This window comes from Oncorhynchus kisutch, linkage group LG3, assembly GCF_002021735.2.
Source record: "Oncorhynchus kisutch isolate 150728-3 linkage group LG3, Okis_V2, whole genome shotgun sequence".
Taxonomy (NCBI): domain Eukaryota; kingdom Metazoa; phylum Chordata; class Actinopteri; order Salmoniformes; family Salmonidae; genus Oncorhynchus; species Oncorhynchus kisutch.
In genome coordinates, this window is record NC_034176.2 from 7,497,362 (window position 1) to 7,522,361 (window position 25,000).

The following is a 25,000-nucleotide window of genomic DNA, read 5'->3' on the forward strand; positions in this document are numbered from 1 at the left end:
TACCCCACCACACCATCCCCACAGTACCCCACCACACCATCCCCACATTACCCCACCACACCATCCCCACATTACCCCACAACCACCGCCACAACAGTACCCCACCACACCCCACAACACCGCCACAACAGTTCCCCACCACACCATCCCCACATTACCCCCACCACACCGCCACAACAGTACCCCACCGCCCTGCACCACAACAACCCACCACACCATCCCCACATTACCCCACCACACCGCCACAACATTACCCCCACCACATTACCCCACATTACCGCACCACACCTCCACAACATTACCCCACCACACCTCCCCAACATTGCCCCAACACATTACCCCACATTACCCCCACAACACCTCCACAACAGTACCCCCACCACATTACCCCACATTACCGCACCACCCCTCCCCAACATACCCCACCACATTACACCGCATTACCCCACAACACCTCCACAACAGTACCCCACCACACCTCCACAACATTACCCTACCACACCACCACAACATTACCCCACCACACCTCCACAACATTACCCCATCACACCATCTCCACATTACCCCACCATACCACCACAACAGTACCCCACCACACCGCCCCACAGCACCACTGGAATCAAACCAAGGTCTGTAGTGACGCCTTTAGCACTGAGATACAGTGCCTTAGACCGCTGCGCCACTCGGGAGCCCAAAAAATGGCCAGATCTAACTTTTTGGAAATATCCTGCTGGGTGTGAGTGTATCGTTTTATTCATGCTGTTGAAGTTGACAAGACACTATAGTACCTGTGTACCTTTGCCAGAAGGTGAGGAGAAGTCTTTGAATAGATATGACACTATTACACCAGCACTTTTAAACCATGTTTCAAAAATGACCAGGTGATTTTAACACATTTTTGCCCACTATAGTGACTGGATTGGTCAGATAGCCACAGTAACAACCAGCTGTCTGATAAACATCTGGTAACCCTAATGTACTATAGATGGTTATGTTAGTTGCAGGGAAGTTACCGAGGTGAAACAGCCTGCCACTGCTTGGTGTCAGTGTACACACACACACACACAGACAGACAGACTTGGTCAAAGTAAGTGTGTGTGACTAATAACTAATGACTAATAACGTGTGTGTGTGTGTGTGTGTGTTAGTTGTCAGTGCTCAGGGTCTCCAGGCTAAAGACAGGACTGGCTCCAGTGACCCCTATGTGACCATCCAGGTGGGGAAGACTAAGAAGAGAACCAAGACCAATCTACGGAAACCTCAACCCTGTCTGGGAGGAGACGTTCGACTTGTAAGACTTTTCCTTCTTCTCCTCCTCTTCTTTACCCCTCTCTTCTCGCCCTCTCCTTCTTCCTAATCATCTTCCTCCCTCTTCGTCTTCAACCCTTCCCTTCTCCATCCTTTGACCTCACCCTTTGTGCGCTACATCTCCCACAATCCTCCTCCTCTTCCTCCCTTTCTCCTTTTCAGTTTTTTTTGTTTGTTAAATGTTGAGTCATAAATGTCGATGAATAACGTATAAAGACTGAATAATGACATCACCGTATGAAACCCCTCCTCCACCAGTGAGTGCCACAACACGTCAGAACGTATCAAGCTGCGTGTTTGGGACGAGGATGATGACATCAAGTCCAGGGTGAAACAGCGTCTCAAGAGAGAGTCTGATGACTTCCTGGGTCAGAGCATCATCGAGGTCAGAACACTCAGCGGAGAGATGGGACGTCTGGTACAACCTGGGTACGGAGTCACATACAGGCCTACCTATCTATCTACCTGCCTGCCTGCCTGCCTGCCTGCCTGCCTGCCTGCCTGCCTGCCTGCCTGCCTGCCTGCCTACCTTAATACCTACCTACCTACATACCTACCTACCTACCTAAATACCTGCCTGCCTGCCTGCCTACCTACCTACCTACCTACCTAAATACCTACCTACCTAAATACCTACCTACCTAAATACCTACCTACCTACCTAAATACCTACCTACCTAAATACCTACCTACCTAAATACCTAAATACCTACCTACCAACCTAAATACCTACCTACCTAAATACCTACATACCTAAATACCTACCTACCTACCTAAATAACTACCTACCTACCTACCTAAATAACTACCTACCTACATACCTAAATAACTACCTACCTACATACCTAAATACCTACCTACCTACATACCTAAATACCTACCTACCTACATACATAAATACCTACCTACCTACATACATAAATACCTACCTACCTACATACCTAAATACCTACCTAAAAACATACCTAAATACCTACCTACCTACCTAAATACCTACCTACCTACCTAAATACCTACCTACATACCTAAATACCTACCTACCTGCATACCTAAATATGTACTTAGCCAGGCCAGTCTCCCCTTTAGGCTTTCTGTTGCTTGGTTGTGTTATACAGACATCTACACTTTTAATAATACATGTGCTATTATGGTTGTATCCTGGGGAGTTGCACTGTATGTTAAGTTGTTGCACAAGTGTGAACACTGTGGATCTCTCTGTCTCTGTCTCTGTCTCTGTCTCTGTCTCTGTCTCTGTCTCTGTCTCTCGTGCTTCAGCACCTGCATTGCTTACTGTTTGGGGTTTTAGGCTGGGTTTCTGTACAGCACTTTGAGATATCAGCTGATGTACGAAGGGCTATATAAATAAAATTGATTTTGATTTGATTTGATCCTCTCTCTCTCTCTCTCTCTCTCAATTCGATATGCTTTATTGGCATGACGCAACAATGTACATGTCGCCAAAGTTTACTTTGAATATTTACAATATTAATATTAAAATAATAAGAATCAAAATTGTCAACTGGACGGCAGTAACAACAATAACAACAATAACAACAGTAACAACAATAACAACAATAACAACAATAACAACAGTAACAACAATAACAACAATAACAACAATAACAACAGTAACAACAGTAACAACAGTAACAACAATAACAACAGTAACAACAGTAACAACAGTAACAACAGTAACAACAATAACAACAATAACAACAATAACAACAATAACAACAATAACAACAGTAACAACAGTAACAACAGTAACAACAGTAACAACAGTAACAACAGTAACAACAGTAACAACAATAACAACAGTAACAACAATAACAACAGTAACAACAGTAACAACAATAACAACAGTAACAACAATAACAACAGTAACAACAGTAACAACAGTAACAACAGTAACAACAGTAACAACAGTAACAACAGTAACAACGATAACAACAGTAACAACAGTAACAACAGTAACAACAGTAACAACAGTAACAACAGTAAACAACAGTAACAACAGTAACAACAGTAACAACAGTAACAACAGTAACACAGTAACAACAGTAACAACAATAACAACAGTAACAACAATAACAACAATAACAACAGTAACAACAGTAACAACAGTAACAACAGTAACAACAGTAACAACAGTAACAACAGTAACAACAATAACAACAATAACAACAGTAACAACAGTAACAACAGTAACAACAATAACAACAGTAACAACAATAACAACAGTAACAACAGTAACAACAGTAACAACAGTAACAACAGTAACAACAGTAACAACAGTAACAACAATAACAACAATAACAACAGTAACAACAGTAACAACAGTAACAACAGTAACAACAGTAACAACAGTAACAACAATAACAACAGTAACAACAATAACAACAATAACAACAGTAACAACAGTAACAACAGTAACAACAGTAACAACAGTAACAACAATAACAACAGTAACAACAGTAACAACAGTAACAACAGTAACAACAGTAACAACAGTAACAACGGTAACAACGGTAACAACAGTAACAACAGTAACAACGGTAACAACGGTAACAACGGTAACAACAGTAACAACAGTAACAACAGTAACAACAGTAACAACAGTAACAACAGTAACAACAGTAACAACAGTAACAACAGTAACAACAGTAACAACAGTAACAACAGTAACAACAGTAACAACAGTAACAACAGTAACAACAGTAACAACGATAACAACAGTAACAACAGTAACAACAGTAACAACAGTAACAACAGTAACAACAGTAACAACAGTAACAACAGTAACAACAGTAACAACAGTAACAACAATAACAACAGTAACAACAATAACAACAATAACAACAGTAACAACAGTAACAACAGTAACAACAGTAACAACAGTAACAACAGTAACAACAGTAACAACAATAACAACAGTAACAACAGTAACAACAGTAACAACAATAACAACAGTAACAACAATAACAACAGTAACAACAGTAACAACAGTAACAACAGTAACAACAGTAACAACAGTAACAACAATAACAACAATAACAACAGTAACAACAGTAACAACAGTAACAACAGTAACAACAGTAACAACAGTAACAACAGTAACAACAATAACAACAGTAACAACAATAACAACAATAACAACAGTAACAACAGTAACAACAGTAACAACAGTAACAACAGTAACAACAGTAACAACAGTAACAACAGTAACAACAATAACAACGGTAACAACGGTAACAACGGTAACAACGGTAACAACGGTAACAACGGTAACAACGGTAACAACGGTAACAACGGTAACAACGGTAACAACGGTAACAACAGTAACAACAGTAACAACAGTAACAACAGTAACAACAGTAACAACAATAACAACGGTAACAACGGTAACAACGGTAACAACGGTAACAACGGTAACAACGGTAACAACGGTAACAACGGTAACAACGGTAACAACAGTAACAACAGTAACAACAGTAACAACAGTAACAACAGTAACAACAGTAACAACAATAACAACAGTAACAACAGTAACAACAGTAACAACAGTAACAACAGTAACAACAATAACAACAGTAACAACAGTAACAACAGTAACAACAGTAACAACGGTAACAACGGTAACAACGGTAACAACGGTAACAACGGTAACAACGGTAACAACAGTAACAACAGTAACAACAGTAACAACAGTAACAACAGTAACAACGATAACAACAGTAACAACAGTAACAACAGTAACAACAGTAACAACAGTAACAACAGTAACAACAGTAACAACAGTAACAACGATAACAACAGTAACAACAGTAACAACAGTAACAACAGTAACAACAGTAACAACGATAACAACAGTAACAACAGTAACAACAGTAACAACAGTAACAACAGTAACAACAGTAACAACAGTAACAACGATAACAACAGTAACAACAGTAACAACAGTAACAACAGTAACAACAGTAACAACAATAACAACAGTAACAACAGTAACAACAGTAACAACAGTAACAACAGTAACAACGATAACAACAGTAACAACAGTAACAACAGTAACAACGATAACAACAGTAACAACAGTAACAACAGTAACAACAGTAACAACAGTAACAACAGTAACAACAGTAACAACAGTAACAACAGTAACAACAGTAACAACAGTAACAACGATAACAACAGTAACAACAGTAACAACAGTAACAACAGTAACAACAGTAACAACAGTAACAACAGTAACAACAGTAACAACAGTAACAACGATAACAACAGTAACAACAGTAACAACAGTAACAACAGTAACAACAGTAACAACAGTAACAACAGTAACAGTAAACAACCAGTAACAACAGTATAACAACAGTAACAACAGTAACAACAGTAACAACAGTAACACGATAACAACAGTAACAACAGTAACAACAGTAACAACAGTAACAACAGTAACACAGTAACAACAATAACAAGCAGTAACAACAGTAACAACAGTAACAAACCAGTAAACAAGTAACAACAGTAACAACGATAACAACAGTAACAAGTAACAACAGTAACAACAGTAACAACAGTAACAACAGTAACAACAGTAACAACAGTAACAACAGTAACAACGATAACAACAGTAACAACAGTAACGATAACAACAGTAACAACAGTAACGATAACAACAGTAACAACAGTAACGATAACAACAGTAACAACAGTAACGATAACAACAGTAACAACAGTAACAACAGTAACAACAGTAACAACAGTAACAACAGTAACAACAGTAACAACAGTAACAACAGTAACAACAGTAACAACGATAACAACAGTAACAACAGTAACAACAGTAACAACAATAACAACAGTAACAACAGTAACAACAGTAACAACAGTAACAACAGTAACAACGATAACAACAGTAACAACAGTAACAACAGTAACAACAGTAACAACAGTAACAACAGTAACAACGATAACAACGATAACAACAGTAACAACAGTAACAACAGTAACAACAGTAACAACAATAACAACGGTAACAACGGTAACAACGATAACAACGATAACAACAGTAACAACAGTAACAACAGTAACAACAGTAACAACAGTAACAACAGTAACAACGATAACAACAGTAACAACAGTAACAACAGTAACAACGATAACAACAGTAACAACAGTAACAACAATAACAACAGTAACAACAGTAACAACAGTAACAACAGTAACAACAATAACAACAGTAACAACAATAACAACAGTAACAACAGTAACAACAGTAACAACAGTAACAACAGTAACAACAGTAACAACATAACAACAGTAACAACAATAACAACGATAACAACAGTAACAACAGTAACAACAATAACAACAGTAACAACAATAACAACAATAACAACAGTAACAACAGTAACAACAATAACAACAGTAACAACAGTAACAACAATACAACAGTAACAACAGTAACAACAATAACAACAATAACAACAATAACAACGATAACAACAGTAACAACAGTAACAACAGTAACAACGATAACAACAGTAACAACGATAACAACGATAACAACAGTAACAACGATAACACAGTAACAACAGTAACAACAATAACAACAATAACAACAGTAACAACGATAACAACGATAACAGTAACAACGATAACAACAGTAACAACGATAACAACGATAACAACGATAACAACAGTAACAACGATAACAACAGTAACAACAGTAACAAACAATAACAACAATAACAACAGTAACAACGATAACAACGATAACAGTAACAACGATAACAACAGTAACAACGATAACAACGATAACAACGATAACAACAGTAACAACAGTAACAACAATAACAACAATAACAATAGCAACAGTAACAACAGTAACAACAGTAACCAAGGGTAAAAAACAACCATACATTGAACAATAACAATAAGCATACAGTAGAGGACATTGCAGGTTGATTGGTCTGTCAGAGACTGTCCCTCATCTTATGGCAGGCAGCAATGTAGTGTGCTGCCAACGCACAGCTCCCTGCATCCTCCCCCAACAGGACGGGTAGCCTACTCTGATCAGAGAGGTCTTGAAACCTTGAATAAGGTTTTCAAATTTGGGTAAATGACGCTCTAATTGTTTTATTTTGTCAGGAAATGCAGCTCCGTCTCAGGTTCTGCTGTGGTGTAGTGGTTGCACAGCCTTCCTCTACAGGGAGCCAGGTTCTGCTGTGGTTGCACAGCCTTTCCTCTACAGGGAGCCAGGTTCTGCTGTGGTTGCACAGCCTTTCCTCTACAGGGAGCCAGGTTCTGCTGTGGTGCAGTGGGTTGCACAGCCTTTCCTCTACAGGGAGCCAGGTTCTGCTGTGGTGCAGTGGTTGCACAGCCTTTCCTCTACAGGGAGCCAGGTTCTGCTGTGGTGCAGTGGTTGCACAGCCTTTCCTCTACAGGGAGCCAGGTTCTGCTGTGGTGCAGTGGTTGCACAGCCTTTCCTCTACAGGGTGCCAGGTTCTGCTGTGGTGCAGTGGTTGCACAGCCTTTCCTCTACAGGGAGCCAGGTTCTGCTGTGGTGCAGTGGTTGCACAGCCTTTCCTCTACAGGGAGCCAGGTTCTGCTGTGGTGCAGTGGTTGCACAGCCTTTCCTCTACAGGGAGCCAGGTTCTGCTGTGGTGCAGTGGTTGCACAGCCTTTCCTCTACAGGGAGCCAGGTTCTGCTGTGGTGTAGTGGTTGCACAGCCTTTCCTCTACAGGGAGCCCAGGTTCTGCTGTGGTGTAGTGGTTGCACAGCCTTTCCTCTACAGGGAGCCAGATTCTGCTGTGGTGCAGTGGTTGCACAGCCTTTCCTCTACAGGGAGCCAGGTTCTGCTGTGGTGCAGTGGTTGCACAGCCTTTCCTCTACAGGGAGCCAGGTTTTCCTGTGTCTACCCTTCTCAATGGCACGGATGTGCTCACTGAGCCTGTACTTTGTCAAGGACTTTCTAAGGTTTTGATCAGTTACCATGTTCAAACAGTTAGCTATTAGCCACGATGTCGATTTAGGGCCAGATAGCACTGCATTTTGCTTTGTGCTTGTGTTACCCAATAAGATATGTAGTTTTGTTTTGATTGTGTTATAATTTGTTTTATTCTGATTGATTGGATGTTCTGGTTCTGAGGTTTCAGTGTGTTAGTAGAACAGGTTTGTGAACTCAGCCCCAGGACCAGCTGGATGAGGGGACTGAGGCTTCAGTGTGTTAGTAGAACAGGTTTGTGAACTCAGCCCCAGGACCAGCTGGATGAGGGGACTCTTTTCTTTGCCTAGTTATTTTTTCCAAAACTTACATGCTCTTTTTTGAGTTTATATTATTAGTGGATATTAGCCTAATCCTGCCCTGCATGCGTTGTTTGTAGTTTTCCTCTGGACTCTGCATGCAGGGTTTCAATGGGGTGTTTGTCCAATTTGGTGAAATTTTGTTTTGCAAGTGGACCCCACATCTCACTGCCATTATGTGCAATTGGTTCAATGACACATTCAATTAGTTTTTTGCCTAATTTTAATGAGGTATTACAATTTGAATGTGTTTTTTAATGGCGTAGATAGCCCTGCGTGCTTTCTCTCTCAGTTCATCTACTGTCTCATTAAGGTGTCCAGTTGAGATTATTTTTAAACCTAAGTCATTTTAGTGTGTACAGTACTCTATATATTTTAGTCTAAGTCCCTGAGATCTGTATCTTCTCTGGAAAATAATTATTTTAATATTCTTGGGGTTTACTGCCAGGGCCCAGGTCTGGCAGTACTGCTCTTGCAGGTCCAGGCTCTGCTGTAGACTCTCTCATTCTCTCTGTCTCTCTCTCTCTCCCTCTCTCTCTCTCTCCCTTTCCTCTCTCTCTCTCTCTCTCTCCCTTTTCCTCTCTCTCTCTCTCTCTCTCTCTCTCCCTTTTCCTCTCTCTCTCCCTTTTCCTCTCTCTCTCTCTGTCTCCCTTTTCCTCTCTCTCTCTCTGTCTCCCCCTCTCTCTCTCTCCCTCCCCCTCTCTCTCTCTCCCTCCCCCTCTCTCTCTCTCCCTTTCCTCTCTCTCTCTCTCTCCCTTTTCCTCTCTCTCTCTCTCTCCCTTTTCTCTCTCTCTGTCTCCCTTTTCCTCTCTCTCTCTCTGTCTCCCTTTTCCTCTCTCTCCCTCCCCCTCTCTCTCTCTCTTTAGCTCTCTCTCTCTCTCTCTTTCTTTCTCAGTTAAACGTGTGTCCCTAGCAACAGGGCAGACTGTGCCTCTTTTGCCTCCTGAATATTAATGGGGTGAGACCAGATAGAGCGCTCTGATTGGCAGCAGCTGTTTAACATATTGAGGGGAGCCAGTAGGGTCGTCTCCACGGGTGAATGAGGGAGGGAGAGGGAGGGAGAGAGGGAAACACTTGAGAGAAATATTGCCAAAGAGGACTAAGCACCAAACCAATCACAACATTTTTTACTGTAGACTCACTGTCTAACTGGCTCATTGTCTCCCTTCTTTGATTGTGTAATATGTTTTAACTTGTCCGTTCATCTTCTTTCAGTTCTGTCTGTCTCTGACAGTGTGGATCTGTCTCTGACAGTGTGGATCTGTCTCTGACAGTGTGGATCTGTGTGTCTGTCTCTGACAGTGTGGATCTGTCTCTGCCAGTGTGGATCTGTCTCTGCCAGTGTGGATCTGTCTCTGCCAGTGTGGATCTGTCTCTGACAGTGTGGATCTGTGGATCTGTCTCTGACAGTGTGGATCTGTGTGTCTGTCTCTGACAGTGTGGATCTGTGTGTCTGTCTCTGACAGTGTGGATCTGTGTGTCTGTCTCTGACAGTGTGGATCTGTGTGTCTGTCTCTGACAGTGTGGATCTGTGTGTCTGTCTCTGACAGTGTGGATCTGTGTGTCTGTCTCTGACAGTGTGGATCTGTGTGTCTGTCTCTGACAGTGTGGATCTGTGTGTCTGTCTCTGACAGTGTGGATCTGTGTGTCTGTCTCTGACAGTGTGGATCTGTGTGTCTGTCTCTGACAGTGTGGATCTGTGTGTCTGTCTCTGACAGTGTGGATCTGTGTGTCTGTCTCTGACAGTGTGGATCTGACAGTGTGGATCTGTCTCTGACAGTGTGGATCTGTCTCTGACAGTGTGGATCTGTCTCTGACAGTGTGGATCTGTCTCTGACAGTGTGGATCTGTGTGTCTGTCTCTGACAGTGTGGATCTGTGTGTCTGTCTCTGACAGTGTGGATCTGTGTGTCTGTCTCTGACAGTGTGGATCTGTCTCTGACAGTGTGGATCTGTGTGTCTGTCTCTGACAGTGTGGATCTGTCTCTGACAGTGTGGATCTGTCTCTGACAGTGTGGATCTGTCTCTGACAGTGTGGATCTGTCTCTGACAGTGTGGATCTGTCTCTGACAGTGTGGATCTGTCTCTGACAGTGTGGATCTGTCTCTGACAGTGTGGATCTGTCTCTGACAGTGTGGATCTGTCTCTGACAGTGTGGATCTGTCTCTGACAGTGTGGATCTGTGTGTCTGTCTCTGACAGTGTGGATCTGTGTGTCTGTCTCTGACAGTGTGGATCTGTGTCTCTCTCCCTACAGAGAAGAGGACTGATAAGTCAGCAGTGTCTGGGGCCATCAGGTTACAGATCAGTGTGGAGATTGAAGGGGAGGAGAAAGGAGCATCCTACCACGTTCAGTACACCAGCCTACATGAGGTAACACACACTGTTCAGTACACCAGCCTACATGAGGTAACACACACTGTTCAGTACACCAGCCTACATGAGGTAACACACACTGTTCAGTACACCAGCCTACATGAGGTAACACACACTGTTCAGTATACCAGCCTACATGAGGTAACACACACTGTTCAGTACACCAGCCTACATGAGGTAACACACACTGTTCAGTACACCAGCCTACATGAGGTAACACACACTGTTCAGTACACCAGCCTGCATGAGGTAACACACACTGTTCAGTATACCAGCCTACATGAGGTAACACACACTGTTCAGTATACCAGCCTGCATGAGGTAACACACACTGTTCAGTATACCAGCCTACATGAGGTAACACACACTGTTCAGTACACCAGCCTACATGAGGTAACACACACTGCTCAGTACACCAGCCTACATGAGGTAACACACACCGCTCAGTACACCAGCCTGCATGAGGTAACACACACTGCTCAGTACACCAGCCTACATGAGGTAACACACACTGCTCAGTACACCAGCCTACATGAGGTAACACACACCGCTCAGTACACCAGCCTACATGAGGTAACACACACTGTTCAGTACACCAGCCTGCATGAGGTAACACATCACATGTTATACAGCGTATACTATATATTGTGACTACAGAAAGCATAGAAACAAAGGAAACTCCCTCCTCTGTCTCTCTCTCTCTCTCTCTCTCTCTCTCCCCCTCTCTCTCTGTCTCTCTGTCTCCCTCTCTCTCTCTCTCTGTCTCCCTCTCTCCCTCCTCTCTCTCTCTCTCTTTCTCTGTCTCTCTCTCTCTCTCCATCCTCTCTCTCTCTTTCTCTCTCTCTCTCCATCCTCTCTCTCTCTTTCTCTCTCTCTCTCCATCCTCTCTCTCTTTCTCTCTCTCTCTCCATCCTCTCTCTCTCTTTCTCTCTCTCTCCATCCTCTCTCTCTCTTTCTCTCTCTCTCTCCATCCTCTCTCTCTCTTTCTCTCTCTCTCTCCATCCTCTCTCTCTCTTTCTCTCTCTCCCTCCTCTCTCTCTCTCTTTCTCTCTCTCTTCCCCTCTCTCTCTCTCTTTCTCTCTCTCTTCTCCTCTCTCTCTCTCTTTCTCTCTCTCTTCCCCTCTCTCTCTCTCTTTCTCTCTCTCTTCCCCTCTCTCTCTCTCTTTCTCTCTCTCCCTCCTCTCTCTCTCTTTCTCTCTCTCTCCCTCCTCTCTCTCTCGCTTTCTCTCTCTCACCCCCTCTCTCCCCCTCTAGAACATGTTCCATTACTCTACTGACGTTGTGGGTCAGGGGGTAGTGAAGATGCCTGTTGCCTATGGAGATGATGCATGGAAGGTCTACTTTGACGAGGTGCATCAGAATATCGTGGACGAGTTCGCCTTGCGCTATGGCATCGAGACCATCTACCAGGCCATGACGTGAGTCCAAGAACTTAGTGTGTGTGTGTGTGTGTGTGTGTGTGTGTGTGTGTGTGTGTGTGTGTGTGTGTGTGTGTGTGTGTGTGTGTGTGTGTGTGTGTGTGTGTGTGTGAACCCCATGACTGCACAATTGCCTGAATTCTCTGACAGGTAGACTGAGGAGTACAGTACACTGATCAATAACACTGAGGAGTACAGTAGACTGATCAATAACACTGAGGAGTACAGTACACTGATCAATAACACTGAGTACACTGATCAATAACACTGAGGAGTACAGTACACTGATCAATAACACTGAGTACACTGATCAATAATACTGAGGAGTACAGTACACTGATCAATAACACTAAGTACACTGATCAATAACACTGAGGAGTACAGTACACTCATCAATAACAATGAGGGGTACAGTACACTGATAAATAACACTGAGTACACTGATCAATAACACTGAGGGGTACAGTACACTGATCAATAACACTGAGGAGTACAGTACACTGATCAATAACACTAAGTACACTGATCAATAACACTGAGAAATACAGTACACTGATCAATAACACTGAGGGGTACAGTACACTGATCAATAACACTGAGGAGTACAGTACACTCATTAATAACACTGAGGGGTACAGTACACTGATCAATAACACTGAGGGGTACAGTACACTGATCAATAACACTGAGGGGTACAGTACACTCATCAATAACACTGAGGGGTACAGTACACTGATCAATAACACTGAGGAGTACAGTACACTCATTAATAACACTGAGGGGTACAGTACACTGATCAATAACACTGAGGGGTACAGTACACTGATCAATAACACTGAGGGGTACAGTACACTCATCAATAACACTGAGGGGTACAGTACACTGATCAATAACACTGAGGGGTACAGTACACTGATCAATAACACTGAGGGGTACAGTACACTGATCAATAACACTGAGGGGCACAGTACACTGATCAATAACACTGAGGGGCACAGTACACTGATCAATAACACTGAGGGGTACAGTATACTGATCAATAACACTGAGGGGTACAGTACACGGATCAATAACACTGAGGGGTACAGTACACGGATCAATAACACTGAGGGGTACAGTACACTCATCAATAACACTGAGGGGTACAGTACACTCATCAATAACACTGAGGGGTACAGTACACTCATCAATAACACTGAGGGGTACAGTACACTGATCAATAACACTGAGGAGTACAGTACACTGATCAATAACACTGAGGGGCACAGTACACTGATCAATAACACTGAGAGGTACAGTACACTCATCAATAACACTGAGGGGTACAGTACACTGATCAATAACACTGAGGAGTACAGTACACTGATCAATAACACTAAGTACACTGATCAATAACACTGAGGAGTACAGTACACTGATCAATAACACTGAGGAGTACAGTACACTGATCAATAACACTGAGGGGTACAGTACACTGATCAATAACACTGAGGAGTACAGTACACTCATCAATAACACTGAGGGGTACAGTACACTGATCAATAACACTGAGGGGTACAGTACACTGATCAATAACACTGAGGGGTACAGTACACTCATCAATAACACTGAGGGGTACAGTACACTGATCAATAACACTGAGGGGTACAGTACACTCATCAATAACACTGAGGGGTACAGTACACTGATCAATAACACTGAGGGGTACAGTACACTGATCAATAACACTGAGGGGTACAGTACACTGATCAATAACACTGAGGGGGACAGTACACTGATCAATAACACTGAGGGGTACAGTACACTCATCAATAACACTGAGGAGTACAGTACACTGATCAATAACACTGAGGGGCACAGTACAATGATCAATAACACTGAGAGGTACAGTACACTCATCAATAATACTGAGGAGTACAGTACACTCATCAATAACACTAAGTACACTCATCAATAACACTGAGGAGTACAGTACACTGATCAATAACACTGAGGGCACAGTACACTGATCAATAACACTGAGAGGTACAGTACACTCATCAATAACACTGAGGGGTACAGTACACTGATCAATAACACTGAGGAGTACAGTACACTGATCAATAACACTAAGTACACTGATCAATAACACTGAGGAGTACAGTACACTGATCAATAACACTGAGGAGTACAGTACACTGATCAATAACACTGAGGAGTACAGTACACTGATCAATAACACTGAGGGGTACAGTACACTGATCAATAACACTGAGGAGTACAGTACACTCATCAATAACACTGAGGGGTACAGTACACTGATCAATAACACTGAGGGGTACAGTACACTGATCAATAACACTGAGGGGTACAGTACACTCATCAATAACACTGAGGGGTACAGTACACTGATCAATAACACTGAGGGGTACAGTACACTGATCAATAACACTGAGGGGTACAGTACACTGATCAATAACACTGAGGGGGACAGTACACTGATCAATAACACTGAGGGGTACAGTACACTCATCAATAACACTGAGGAGTACAGTACACTGATCAATAACACTGAGGGGCACAGTACAATGATCAATAACACTGAGAGGTACAGTACACTCATCAATAATACTGAGGAGTACAGTACACTGATCAATAACACTAAGTACACTGATCAATAACACTGAGGAGTACAGTACACTCATCAATAACAATGAGGGGTACAGTACACTGATAAATAACACTGAGGGGTACAGTACACTGATCAATAACACTGAGGGGTACAGTACACTGATCAATAACACTGAGGAGTACAGTACACTGATCAATAACACTAAGTACACTGATCAATAACACTGAGAAATACAGTACACTGATCAATAACACTGAGTGGTACAGTACACTGATCAATAACACTGAGGAGTACAGTACACTCATTAATAACACTGAGGGGTACAGTACACTGATGAATAACACTGAGGGGTACAGTACACTGATCAATAACACTGAGGGGTACAGTACACTCATCAATAACACTGAGGGGTACAGTACACTGATCAATAACACTGAGGGGTACAGTACACTGATCAATAACACTGAGGGTACAGTACACTGATCAATAACACTGAGGGGCACAGTACACTGATCAATAACACTGAGGGGCACAGTACACTGATCAATAACACTGAGGGGCACAGTACACTGATCAATAACACTGAGGGGTACAGTACACTCATCAATAACACTGAGGGGTACAGTATACTGATCAATAACACTGAGGGGTACAGTACACGGATCAATAACACTGAGGGGTACAGTACACTGATCAATAACACTGAGGGGTACAGTACACTGATCAATAACACTGAGGGGCACAGTACACTGATCAATAACACTGAGAGGTACAGTACACTGATCAATAACACTGAGGAGTACAGTACACTGATCAATAACACTAAGTACACTGACCAATAACACTGAGGAGTACAGTACACTGATCAATAACACTGAGGAGTACAGTACACTGATCAATAACACTGAGGAGTACAGTACACTGATCAATAACACTGAGGGGTACAGTACACTGATCAATAACACTGAGGAGTACTGTACACCCATCAATAACACTGAGGGGTACAGTACACTGATCAATAACACTGAGGGGTACAGTACACTGATCAATAACACTGAGGGGTACAGTACACTCATCAATAACACTGAGGGGTACAGTACACTGATCAATAACACTGAGGGGTACAGTACACTCATCAATAACACTGAGGGGTACAGTACACTCATCAATAACACTGAGGGGTACAGTACACTGATCAATAACACTGAGGGGGACAGTACACTGATCAATAACACTGAGGGGTACAGTACACTCATCAATAACACTGAGGAGTACAGTACACTGATCAATAACACTGAGGGGCACAGTACAATGATCAATAACACTGAGAGGTACAGTACACTCATCAATAACACTGAGGGGTACAGTACACTGATCAATAACACTGAGGAGTACAGTACACTGATCAATAACACTAAGTACACTGATCAATAACACTGAGGAGTACAGTACACTGATCAATAACACTGAGGAGTACAGTACACTGATCAATAACACTGAGGAGTACAGTACACTGATCAATAACACTGAGGGGTACAGTACACTGATCAATAACACTGAGTACACTCATCAATAACACTGAGTACACTGATCAATAATACTGAGTACACTGATCAATAACACTGAGTACAGTACACTGATCAATAACACTGAGTACACTCATCAATAACACTGAGTACACTCATCAATAACATGTCTCATGACCTGTCACGCACACACAGCTTCCCATTACAGAGACAGTCAGGATTTCATTGCAATCGATCTCTCACTATGTGACTTTTAGGAGATGGCTGATGGAGAAATAACATGTTATTTCTCTCTTCATCTCACTCCCCCTCTCTCCCTCTCTCTCTCTCTCCATCCCTCTGTCTCTCTCTTTCTCTCCATCCCTCTCTCTCTCCCTTTCTCTGTCTCTCTCCATCCCTCTGTCTCACTCTTTCTCTCCATCCCTCTCTCTCTCTCCCTTTCTCTGTCTCTCCATCCCTCTGTCTCTCTCCCTTTCTCTGTCTCTCTCTATCTCTCTCTCTCTCTCTCTCCATCCCTCTCTCTCTCCCTTTCTCTGTCTCTCTCTCTCTCTCCCTCTCTCCATCCTCTCCATCTCTCTCTCTCTCCTCTCTCTGTCTCTCTCTCTATTTGTCTCCATCCCTCTCTCTCTCTCCCTTTCTCTGTCTCTCCATCCCTCTCCATCTCTCTCTCTCTCCCTTTCTCTGTCTCTCCATCCCTCTTCATCTCTCTGTCTCTCTCCCTTTCTCTGTCTCTCCATCCTCTCCATCTCTCTGCCTCTCTCCCTCTCGCTGTCTCTCTCCCTTTCTCTCTCTCCATCCCTCTGTCTCTCTCCCTTACTCTGTCTCTCCATCTCTCCGTCTCTCTCCCTTTCTCTGTCTCTCCATCCCTCTCCATCTCTCTGCCTCTCTCCCTCTCGCTGTCTCTCTCCCTTTCTCTCTCTCCATCCCTCTGTCTCTCTCCCTTACTCTGTCTCTCCATCTCTCTGTCTCTCTCCCTTTCTCTCTCTCTCCATCCCTCTCTCTCTCCCTTTCTCTGTCTCTCCATCTCTCTGTCTCTCTCCCTTTCTCTCTCTCTCCATCCCTCTATCTCTCTCCCTTTCTCTCTCTCTCCATCCCTCTGTCTCTCTCTCTCTCCATCCCTCACTCTCTCTCCCTTTCTCTCTCTCTCCATCCTTCTGTCTCTCTCCCTTTCTCTCTCTCTCCATCCTTCTGTCTCTCTCCCTTTCTCTCTCTCTCCATCCTTCTGTCTCTCTCCCTTTCTCTCTCTCTCCATCCCTCTGTCTCTCTCTCTCTCCATCCCTCTGTCTCTCTCTCTCTCTCCATCCCTCTGTCTCTCTCTCTCTCTCCATCCCTCTCTCTCTCCATCCCTCTGTCTCTCTCTCCATCCCTCTGTCTCTCTCTCTTTCCATCCCTCTGTCTCTCTCTCTCTCCATCCCTCTCACTCTCTCTCTCCATCCCTCTCTCTCTCTCTCTCCATCCCTCACTCTCCATCCCTCTCTCTCTCTCCATCCCTCTCTCTCTCTCCATCCCTCTCTCTCTCTCCATCCCTCTCTCTCTCTCCATCCCTCTCTCTCTCTCCATCCCTCTCTCTCTCTCCATCCCTCTCTCTCTCTCCATCCCTCTCTCTCTCTCCATCCCTCTCTCTCTCTCCATCCCTCTGTCTCTCTCCATCCCTCTGTCTCTCTCCATCCCTCTCTCTCTCTCCATCCCTCTCCCTCTCTCCATCCCTCTCTCTCTCTCCATCCCTCTCTCTCTCTCCATCCCTCTCTCTCTCTCCATCCCTCTCTCCATCCCTCTGTCTCTCTCTCTCCATCCCTCTGTCTCTCTCTCTCCATCCCTCTCTCTCTTCCATCCTCTCTCTCTCTCATCCCTCTCTCCATCCTCTCTCTCTCTCCTCTCTCCATCCCTCTCTCCATCCCTCTGTCTCTCTCTCTCTCCATCCCTCTGTCTCTCTGTCTCTCCATCCCTCTGTCTCTCTCCATCCCTCTCTCCATCCCTCTGTCTCTCTCTCTCTCTCCATCCCTCTCTCTCTCTCCATCCCTCTCTCTCTCTCCATCCCTCTCTCTCTCTCCATCCCTCTGTCTCTCTCCATCCCTCTGTCTCTCTCCATCCCTCTGTCTCTCTCTCTCCATCCCTCTCTCTCTCTCCATCCCTCTCTCTCTCTCCATCCCTCTCTCTCTCTCCATCCCTCTCTCTCTCTCCATCCCTCTCTCCATCCCTCTGTCTCTCTCTCTCTCCATCCCTCTGTCTCTCTGTCTCTCCATCCCTCTGTCTCTCTCTCTCTCCATCCCTCTCTCTCTCTCCATCCCTCTCTCTCTCTCCATCCCTCTCTCTCTCTCCATCCCTCTCTCTCTCTCCATCCCTCTCTCTCTCCATCCCTCTCTCTCTCTCCATCCCTCTGTCTCTCTCTCTCCATCCCTCTGTCTCTCTCTCTCCATCCCTCTCTCTCTCTCCATCCCTCTCTCTCTCTCCATCCCTCTCTCCATCCCTCTGTCTCTCTCTCTCTCCATCCCTCTGTCTCTCTCTCTCTCCATCCCTCTGTCTCTCTCTATCTCCATCCCTCTGTCTCTCTCTCTCCATCCCTCTGTCTCTCTCTCTCTCCATCCCTCTCTCTCTCTCCATCCCTCTCTCTCTCTCCATCCCTCTCTCTCTCCATCCCTCTCTCTCTCTCCATCCCTCTCTCTCTCCATCCCTCTCTCTCTCTCCATCCCTCTGTCTCTCTCCATCCCTCTCTCTCTCTCCATCCCTCTGTCTCTCTCCATCCCTCTGTCTCTCTCCATCCCTCTCTCTCTCTCCATCCCTCTCTCTCTCTCCATCCCTCTCTCTCTCTCCATCCCTCTCTCCATCCCTCTGTCTCTCTCTCTCTCCATCCCTCTGTCCTCTCCATCCCTCTCTCCATCCCTCTGTCTCTCTCTCTCTCCATCCCTCTCTCTCTCTCCATCCCTCTCTCTCTCTCCATCCCTCTCTCTCTCTCCATCCCTCTCTCTCTCTCCATCCCTCTCTCTCTCTCCATCCCTCTGTCTCTCTCCATCCCTCTGTCTCTCTCCATCCCTCTGTCTCTCTCCATCCCTCTCTCTCTCTCCATCCCTCTGTCTCTCTCCATCCCTCTGTCTCTCTCCATCCCTCTCTCTCTCTCCATCCCTCTCTCTCTCTCCATCCCTCTCTCTCTCTCCATCCCTCTCTCCATCCCTCTGTCTCTCTCTCTCTCTCTCCATCCCTCTGTCTCTCTCTCTCTCTCCATCTCTCTGTCTCTCCATCTCTCTGTCTCTCTGTCCCTCTGTCTCTCTCTCTCTCCATCCCTCTGTCTCTCTGTCTCTCCATCCCTCTGTCTCTCTGTCTCTCCATCCCTCTGTCTCTCTGTCTCTCCATCCCTCTGTCTCTCTCTCTCTCCATCCCTCTGTCTCTCTCTCTCTCCATCCCTCTGTCTCTCTCTCTCTCCATCCCTCTGTTCTCTCTGTCTCTCCATCCCTCTGTCTCTCTGTCTCTCCATCCCTCTGTCTCTCTGTCTCTCCATCCCTCTGTCTCTCTCTCTCTCCATCCCTCTGTCTCTCTGTCTCTCCATCCCTCTGTCTCTCTCTCTCTCCATCCCTCTGTCTCTCTCTCTCTCCATCCCTCTGTCTCTCTCTCTCTCCATCCCTCTGTCTCTCTCTCTCTCCATCCCTCTGTCTCTCTCTCTCTCCATCCCTCTGTCTCTCTCTCTCTCCATCCCTCTGTCTCTCTCCATCCCTCTCTCTCTCTCCATCCCTCTCTCTCTCTCCATCCCTCTCTCCATCCCTCTGTCTCTCTCTCTCTCCATCCCTCTGTCTCTCTCTCTCCATCCCTCTGTCTCTCTGTCTCTCCATCCCTCTGTCTCTCTCCATCCCTCTCTCCATCCCTCTGTCTCTCTCTCTCTCCATCCCTCTCTCTCTCTCCATCCCTCTGTCTCTCTCCATCCCTCTGTCTCTCTTCCATCCCCTTGTCTCTCTCTCTCCATCCCTCTCTCTCTCTCCATCCCTCTCTCTCTCTCCATCCCTCTCTCTCTCTCCATCCCTCTTCTCTCTCTCCATCCCTCTCTCCATCCCTCTGTCTCTCTCTCTCTCCATCCCTCTGTCTCTCTCTCTCTCCATCCCTCTGTCTCTCTCTCTCTCCATCCCTCTGTCTCTCTCTCTCTCCATCCCTCTGTCTCTCTCCATCCCTCTCTCCATCCCTCTGTCTCTCTCTCTCTCCATCCCTCTCTCTCTCCATCCCTCTCTCTCTCTCCATCCCTCTGTCTCTCTCATCCCTCTGTCTCTCTCCATCCCTCTGTCTCTCTCCATCCCTCTGTCTCTCTCCATCCCTCTCTCTCTCTCCATCCCTCTGTCTCTCTCCATCCCTCTGTCTCTCTCCATCCCTCTCTCTCTCTCCATCCCTCTCTCTCTCTCCATCCCTCTCTCTCTCTCCATCCCTCTCTCCATCCCTCTGTCTCTCTCTCTCTCTCTCCATCCCTCTGTCTCTCTCTCTCTCTCTCCATCTCTCTGTCTCTCCATCTCTCTGTCTCTCTGTCCCTCTGTCTCTCTCTCTCTCCATCCCTCTGTCTCTCTGTCTCTCCATCCCTCTGTCTCTCTGTCTCTCCATCCCTCTGTCTCTCTCTCTCCATCCCTCTGTCTCTCTCTCTCTCCATCCCTCTGTCTCTCTCTCTCTCCATCCCTCTGTCTCTCTGTCTCTCCATCCCTCTGTCTCTCTGTCTCTCCATCCCTCTGTCTCTCTGTCTCTCCATCCCTCTGTCTCTCTCTCTCTCCATCCCTCTGTCTCTCTGTCTCTCCATCCCTCTGTCTCTCTCTCTCTCCATCCCTCTGTCTCTCTCTCTCTCCATCCCTCTGTCTCACTCTCTCCATCCCTCTGTCTCTCTCTCTCTCCATCCCTCTGTCTCTCTCTCTCTCCATCCCTCTGTCTCTCTGTCTCTCCATCCCTCTGTCTCTCTCTCTCTCCATCCCTCTGTCTCTCTCTCTCTCCATCCCTCTCTCTCTCTCTCTCCATCCCTCTCTCTCTCTCTCTCTCTCCATCCCTCTCTCTCTCTCTCTCCATCCCTCTCTCTCTCCATCCCCCTGTCTCTCTCTCTCCATCCCCCTGTCTCTCTCTCTCCATCCCCCTGTCTCTCTCTCTCCATCCCCCTGTCTCTCTCTCTCCATCCCCCTGTCTCTCTCTCTCCATCCCCCTGTCTCTCTCTCTCCATCCCTCTCTCCATCCCTCTGTCTCTCTCTCTCTCCATCCCTCTGTCTCTCTCTCTCTCCATCCCTCTGTCTCTCTCTCTCTCCATCCCTCTGTCTCTCTCTCTCTCCATCCCTCTGTCTCTCTGTCTCTCCATCCCTCTGTCTCTCTCTCTCTCCATCCCTCTGTCTCTCTCTCTCTCCATCCCTCTGTCTCTCTCGCTCCATCCCTCTGTCTCTCTCTCTCCATCCCTCTGTCTCTCTGTCTCTCCATCCCTCTCTCTCTCTCTCTCCATCCCTCTGTCTCTCTCTCTCTCCATCCCTCTGTCTCTCTCTCTTCTCCATTCCCTCTCTCTCTCTCTCTCCATCCCTCTGTCTCTCTCTCTCTCCATCCCTCTCTCTCTCTCCTTTCTCTGTCTCTCCATCCCTCTGTCTCTCTCTCTCTCCATCCCTCTGTCTCTCTCTCTCTCCATCCCTCTTGTCTCTCTCTCTCTCCATCCCCTCTCTCTCTCCATCCCTCTGTCTCTCTCTCTCTCCATCCTCTGTCTCTCTCTCTCTCCATCCCTCTGTCTCTCTGTCTCTTGTTCTCCATCCCTCTGTCTCTCTCTCTCTCCATCCCTCTGTCTCTCTCTCTCCATCCCTCTGTCTCTCTCTCTCATCCCTCTGTCTCTCTCTCCATCCCTCTCTCTCTCTTCCATCCCTCTCTCTCTCTCCATTCCCTCTGTCTCTCTCTCTCTCTATCCCTCTCTCTCTCTCCATCCCTTCTGTCTCTCTCTCTCTCCATCCCTCTGTCTCTCTCCCTTTCTCTCTCTCTCCATCCCTCTGTCTCTCTCTCTCTCTCCATCCCTCTGTCTCTCTCTCTCTCCATCCCTCTGTCTCTCTCCCTTTCTCTCTCTCTCCATCCTTCTGTCTCTCTCTCTCTCCATCCCTCTGTCTCTCTCCAGTCACTTTGCCTGTCTGTCCTCTAAGTACATGTTGTCTGGTATTCCTGCTGTGATGAGTACTCTATTGGCCAATATCAACGCCTTCTACGCCCATCCTACTACCATCACCAACGTCTCCGCATGTGACCGCTTCAATGCCTCCAACTTCGGGGTAAGACTCTTCGTTATTGTATTTGCTGTTTGGTAAACTCTGCAGTGTGTGAGTCTTAAAAGCTGTGTGACAGAGACACACCACAACATGACCATACCATAAAAACCAGGTGTATATTATTCACAGGGAGTCTCAGAGTAGCAGTGTTATGGAAAGGGGATCCTACTCCTACTTCTGTCTCTGACAGTGTGGATCTGTGTGTCTGTCTCTGACAGTGTGTATCTGTGTCTCTCTCCATACAGAGAAGAGGACTGATAAGTCGTGTTATGAATTTCGAGCCCAGTCTTAGCCAGTTGAGAGAGACCAGACGCAGTCAGAGGCCAGTCTTAATGGCCCTTGGGATCCTAGCCAACAGCACTAGTAGTGCCACGGCAACTGAGATGAATGTCCATTTTGGCTCCGCCACCGGCTTTGTCCCCTGCCAGTCGCAGTCAGATGACTGTGATTTATGAGCAACTGGCTGCTGGCTAGCAATGTGTATTCAGTCTAATAGGCTCAGGGACTACCTAGTGTTACCATAAATGACCTATGGAGATGCCAAATTGGTAAGCGCCAACCTGTTTCACTTCTGACTAGAATTAAGGTCGGTTGTGAGGTTAGTGTGAGCTTGCTGTTTCTTACTAACTGTAGTGATAGTGGATTGCTAGATTGGTGACAACCTGTTTCCCTACTGACTATAGTGGGAGTTTGTTGCCAGATTGAAAAGCGTCTGCTGTTCCATTACTGACTATAAAGTGACTGGGTTGCCAGATTGCCAGAACCTTCCGTTCCCGACTGACGACAGTGTTAGCTTCTGACAAACAGAATGAAAAACTAATGGACAACTAGTGAAAAGCTCAAACCAAGTTTTTTCACCCACTGGGTCAAACAGTTGAAAAGACAAGGCCATCACAAGTATTTATACCCTCCCACTAGGCGGAGTCAACTCTAGACAGCCAATACATCTCTGTTGCTAAAGCAGGAACTTATTAAGTGGTGTGTTCTCAATTCATCTGACCTGACCTAGGCCCAAATTCCTCACTCCTCCCTAATCCGTGGCTTTTTCCCCACTCAGTAACTTTCCATACCCCTAGTTCTTATTCGCCTTCCGTTGACTCCAACGTATACAGGGACTTCGGGAAGTATTCAGACCCCTTGACCTTTTCCACATTTGTTACGTTACAGTCTTGTTCTAAAATTGATTAAATATTTATTTTTCTCAACAATCTACACACAATACCCCATAATGACATCACAATACCCCATAATGACATCACAATACCCCATAATGACATCACAATACCCCATAATGACATCACAATACCCCATAATGACATCACAATACCCCATAATGACATCACAATAACCCATAATGACATCACAATACCCCATAATGACATCACAATACCCATAATGACATCGCAATACCCCATAATGACATCGCAATACCCCATAATGACATCGCAATACCCCATAATGACATCGCAATACCCCATAATGACATCGCAATACCCCATCATGACATCGCAATACCCCATCATGACATCGCAATACCCCATCATGACATCGCAATACCCCATCATGACATCGCAATACCCCATCATGACATCGCAATAACCCATAATGACATCGCAATAACCCATAATGACATCGCAATACCCATAATGACATCGCAATACCCCATAATGACATCGCAATACCCCATAATGACATCGCAATACCCCATAATGACATCGCAATACCCCATCATGACATCGCAATACCCCATCATGACATCGCAATACCCCATCATGACATCGCAATACCCCATCATGACATCGCAATACCCATAATGACATCGCAATACCCCATAATGACATCGCAATAACCCATAATGACATCGCAATAACCCATAATGACATCGCAATACCCCATAATGACATCGCAATACCCCATAATGACATCACAATACCCCATAATGACATCACAATACCCCATAATGACATCACAATACCCCATAATGACATCACAATACCCCAGTCATGAATCACAATACCCCATAATGACATCACAATAACCCCATCATGACCATCACAATACCCCGTAATGACATCACAATACCCCGTAATGACATCACAATACCCCGTAAGGACATCACAATAACCCCATAATGACATCACAATACCCCATAATGACATCACAATACCCATAATGACATCACAATACCCCATAATGACATCACATACCCCATCATGAC

General features: G+C 45.2%; 1 pseudogene; it reads left to right on the forward strand.

Moving 5' to 3' along the window:
• Positions 1-25,000, forward strand: part of LOC109876359 (protein unc-13 homolog B-like) — an 82,680-nt pseudogene that overhangs the window by 4,918 nt on the left and 52,762 nt on the right.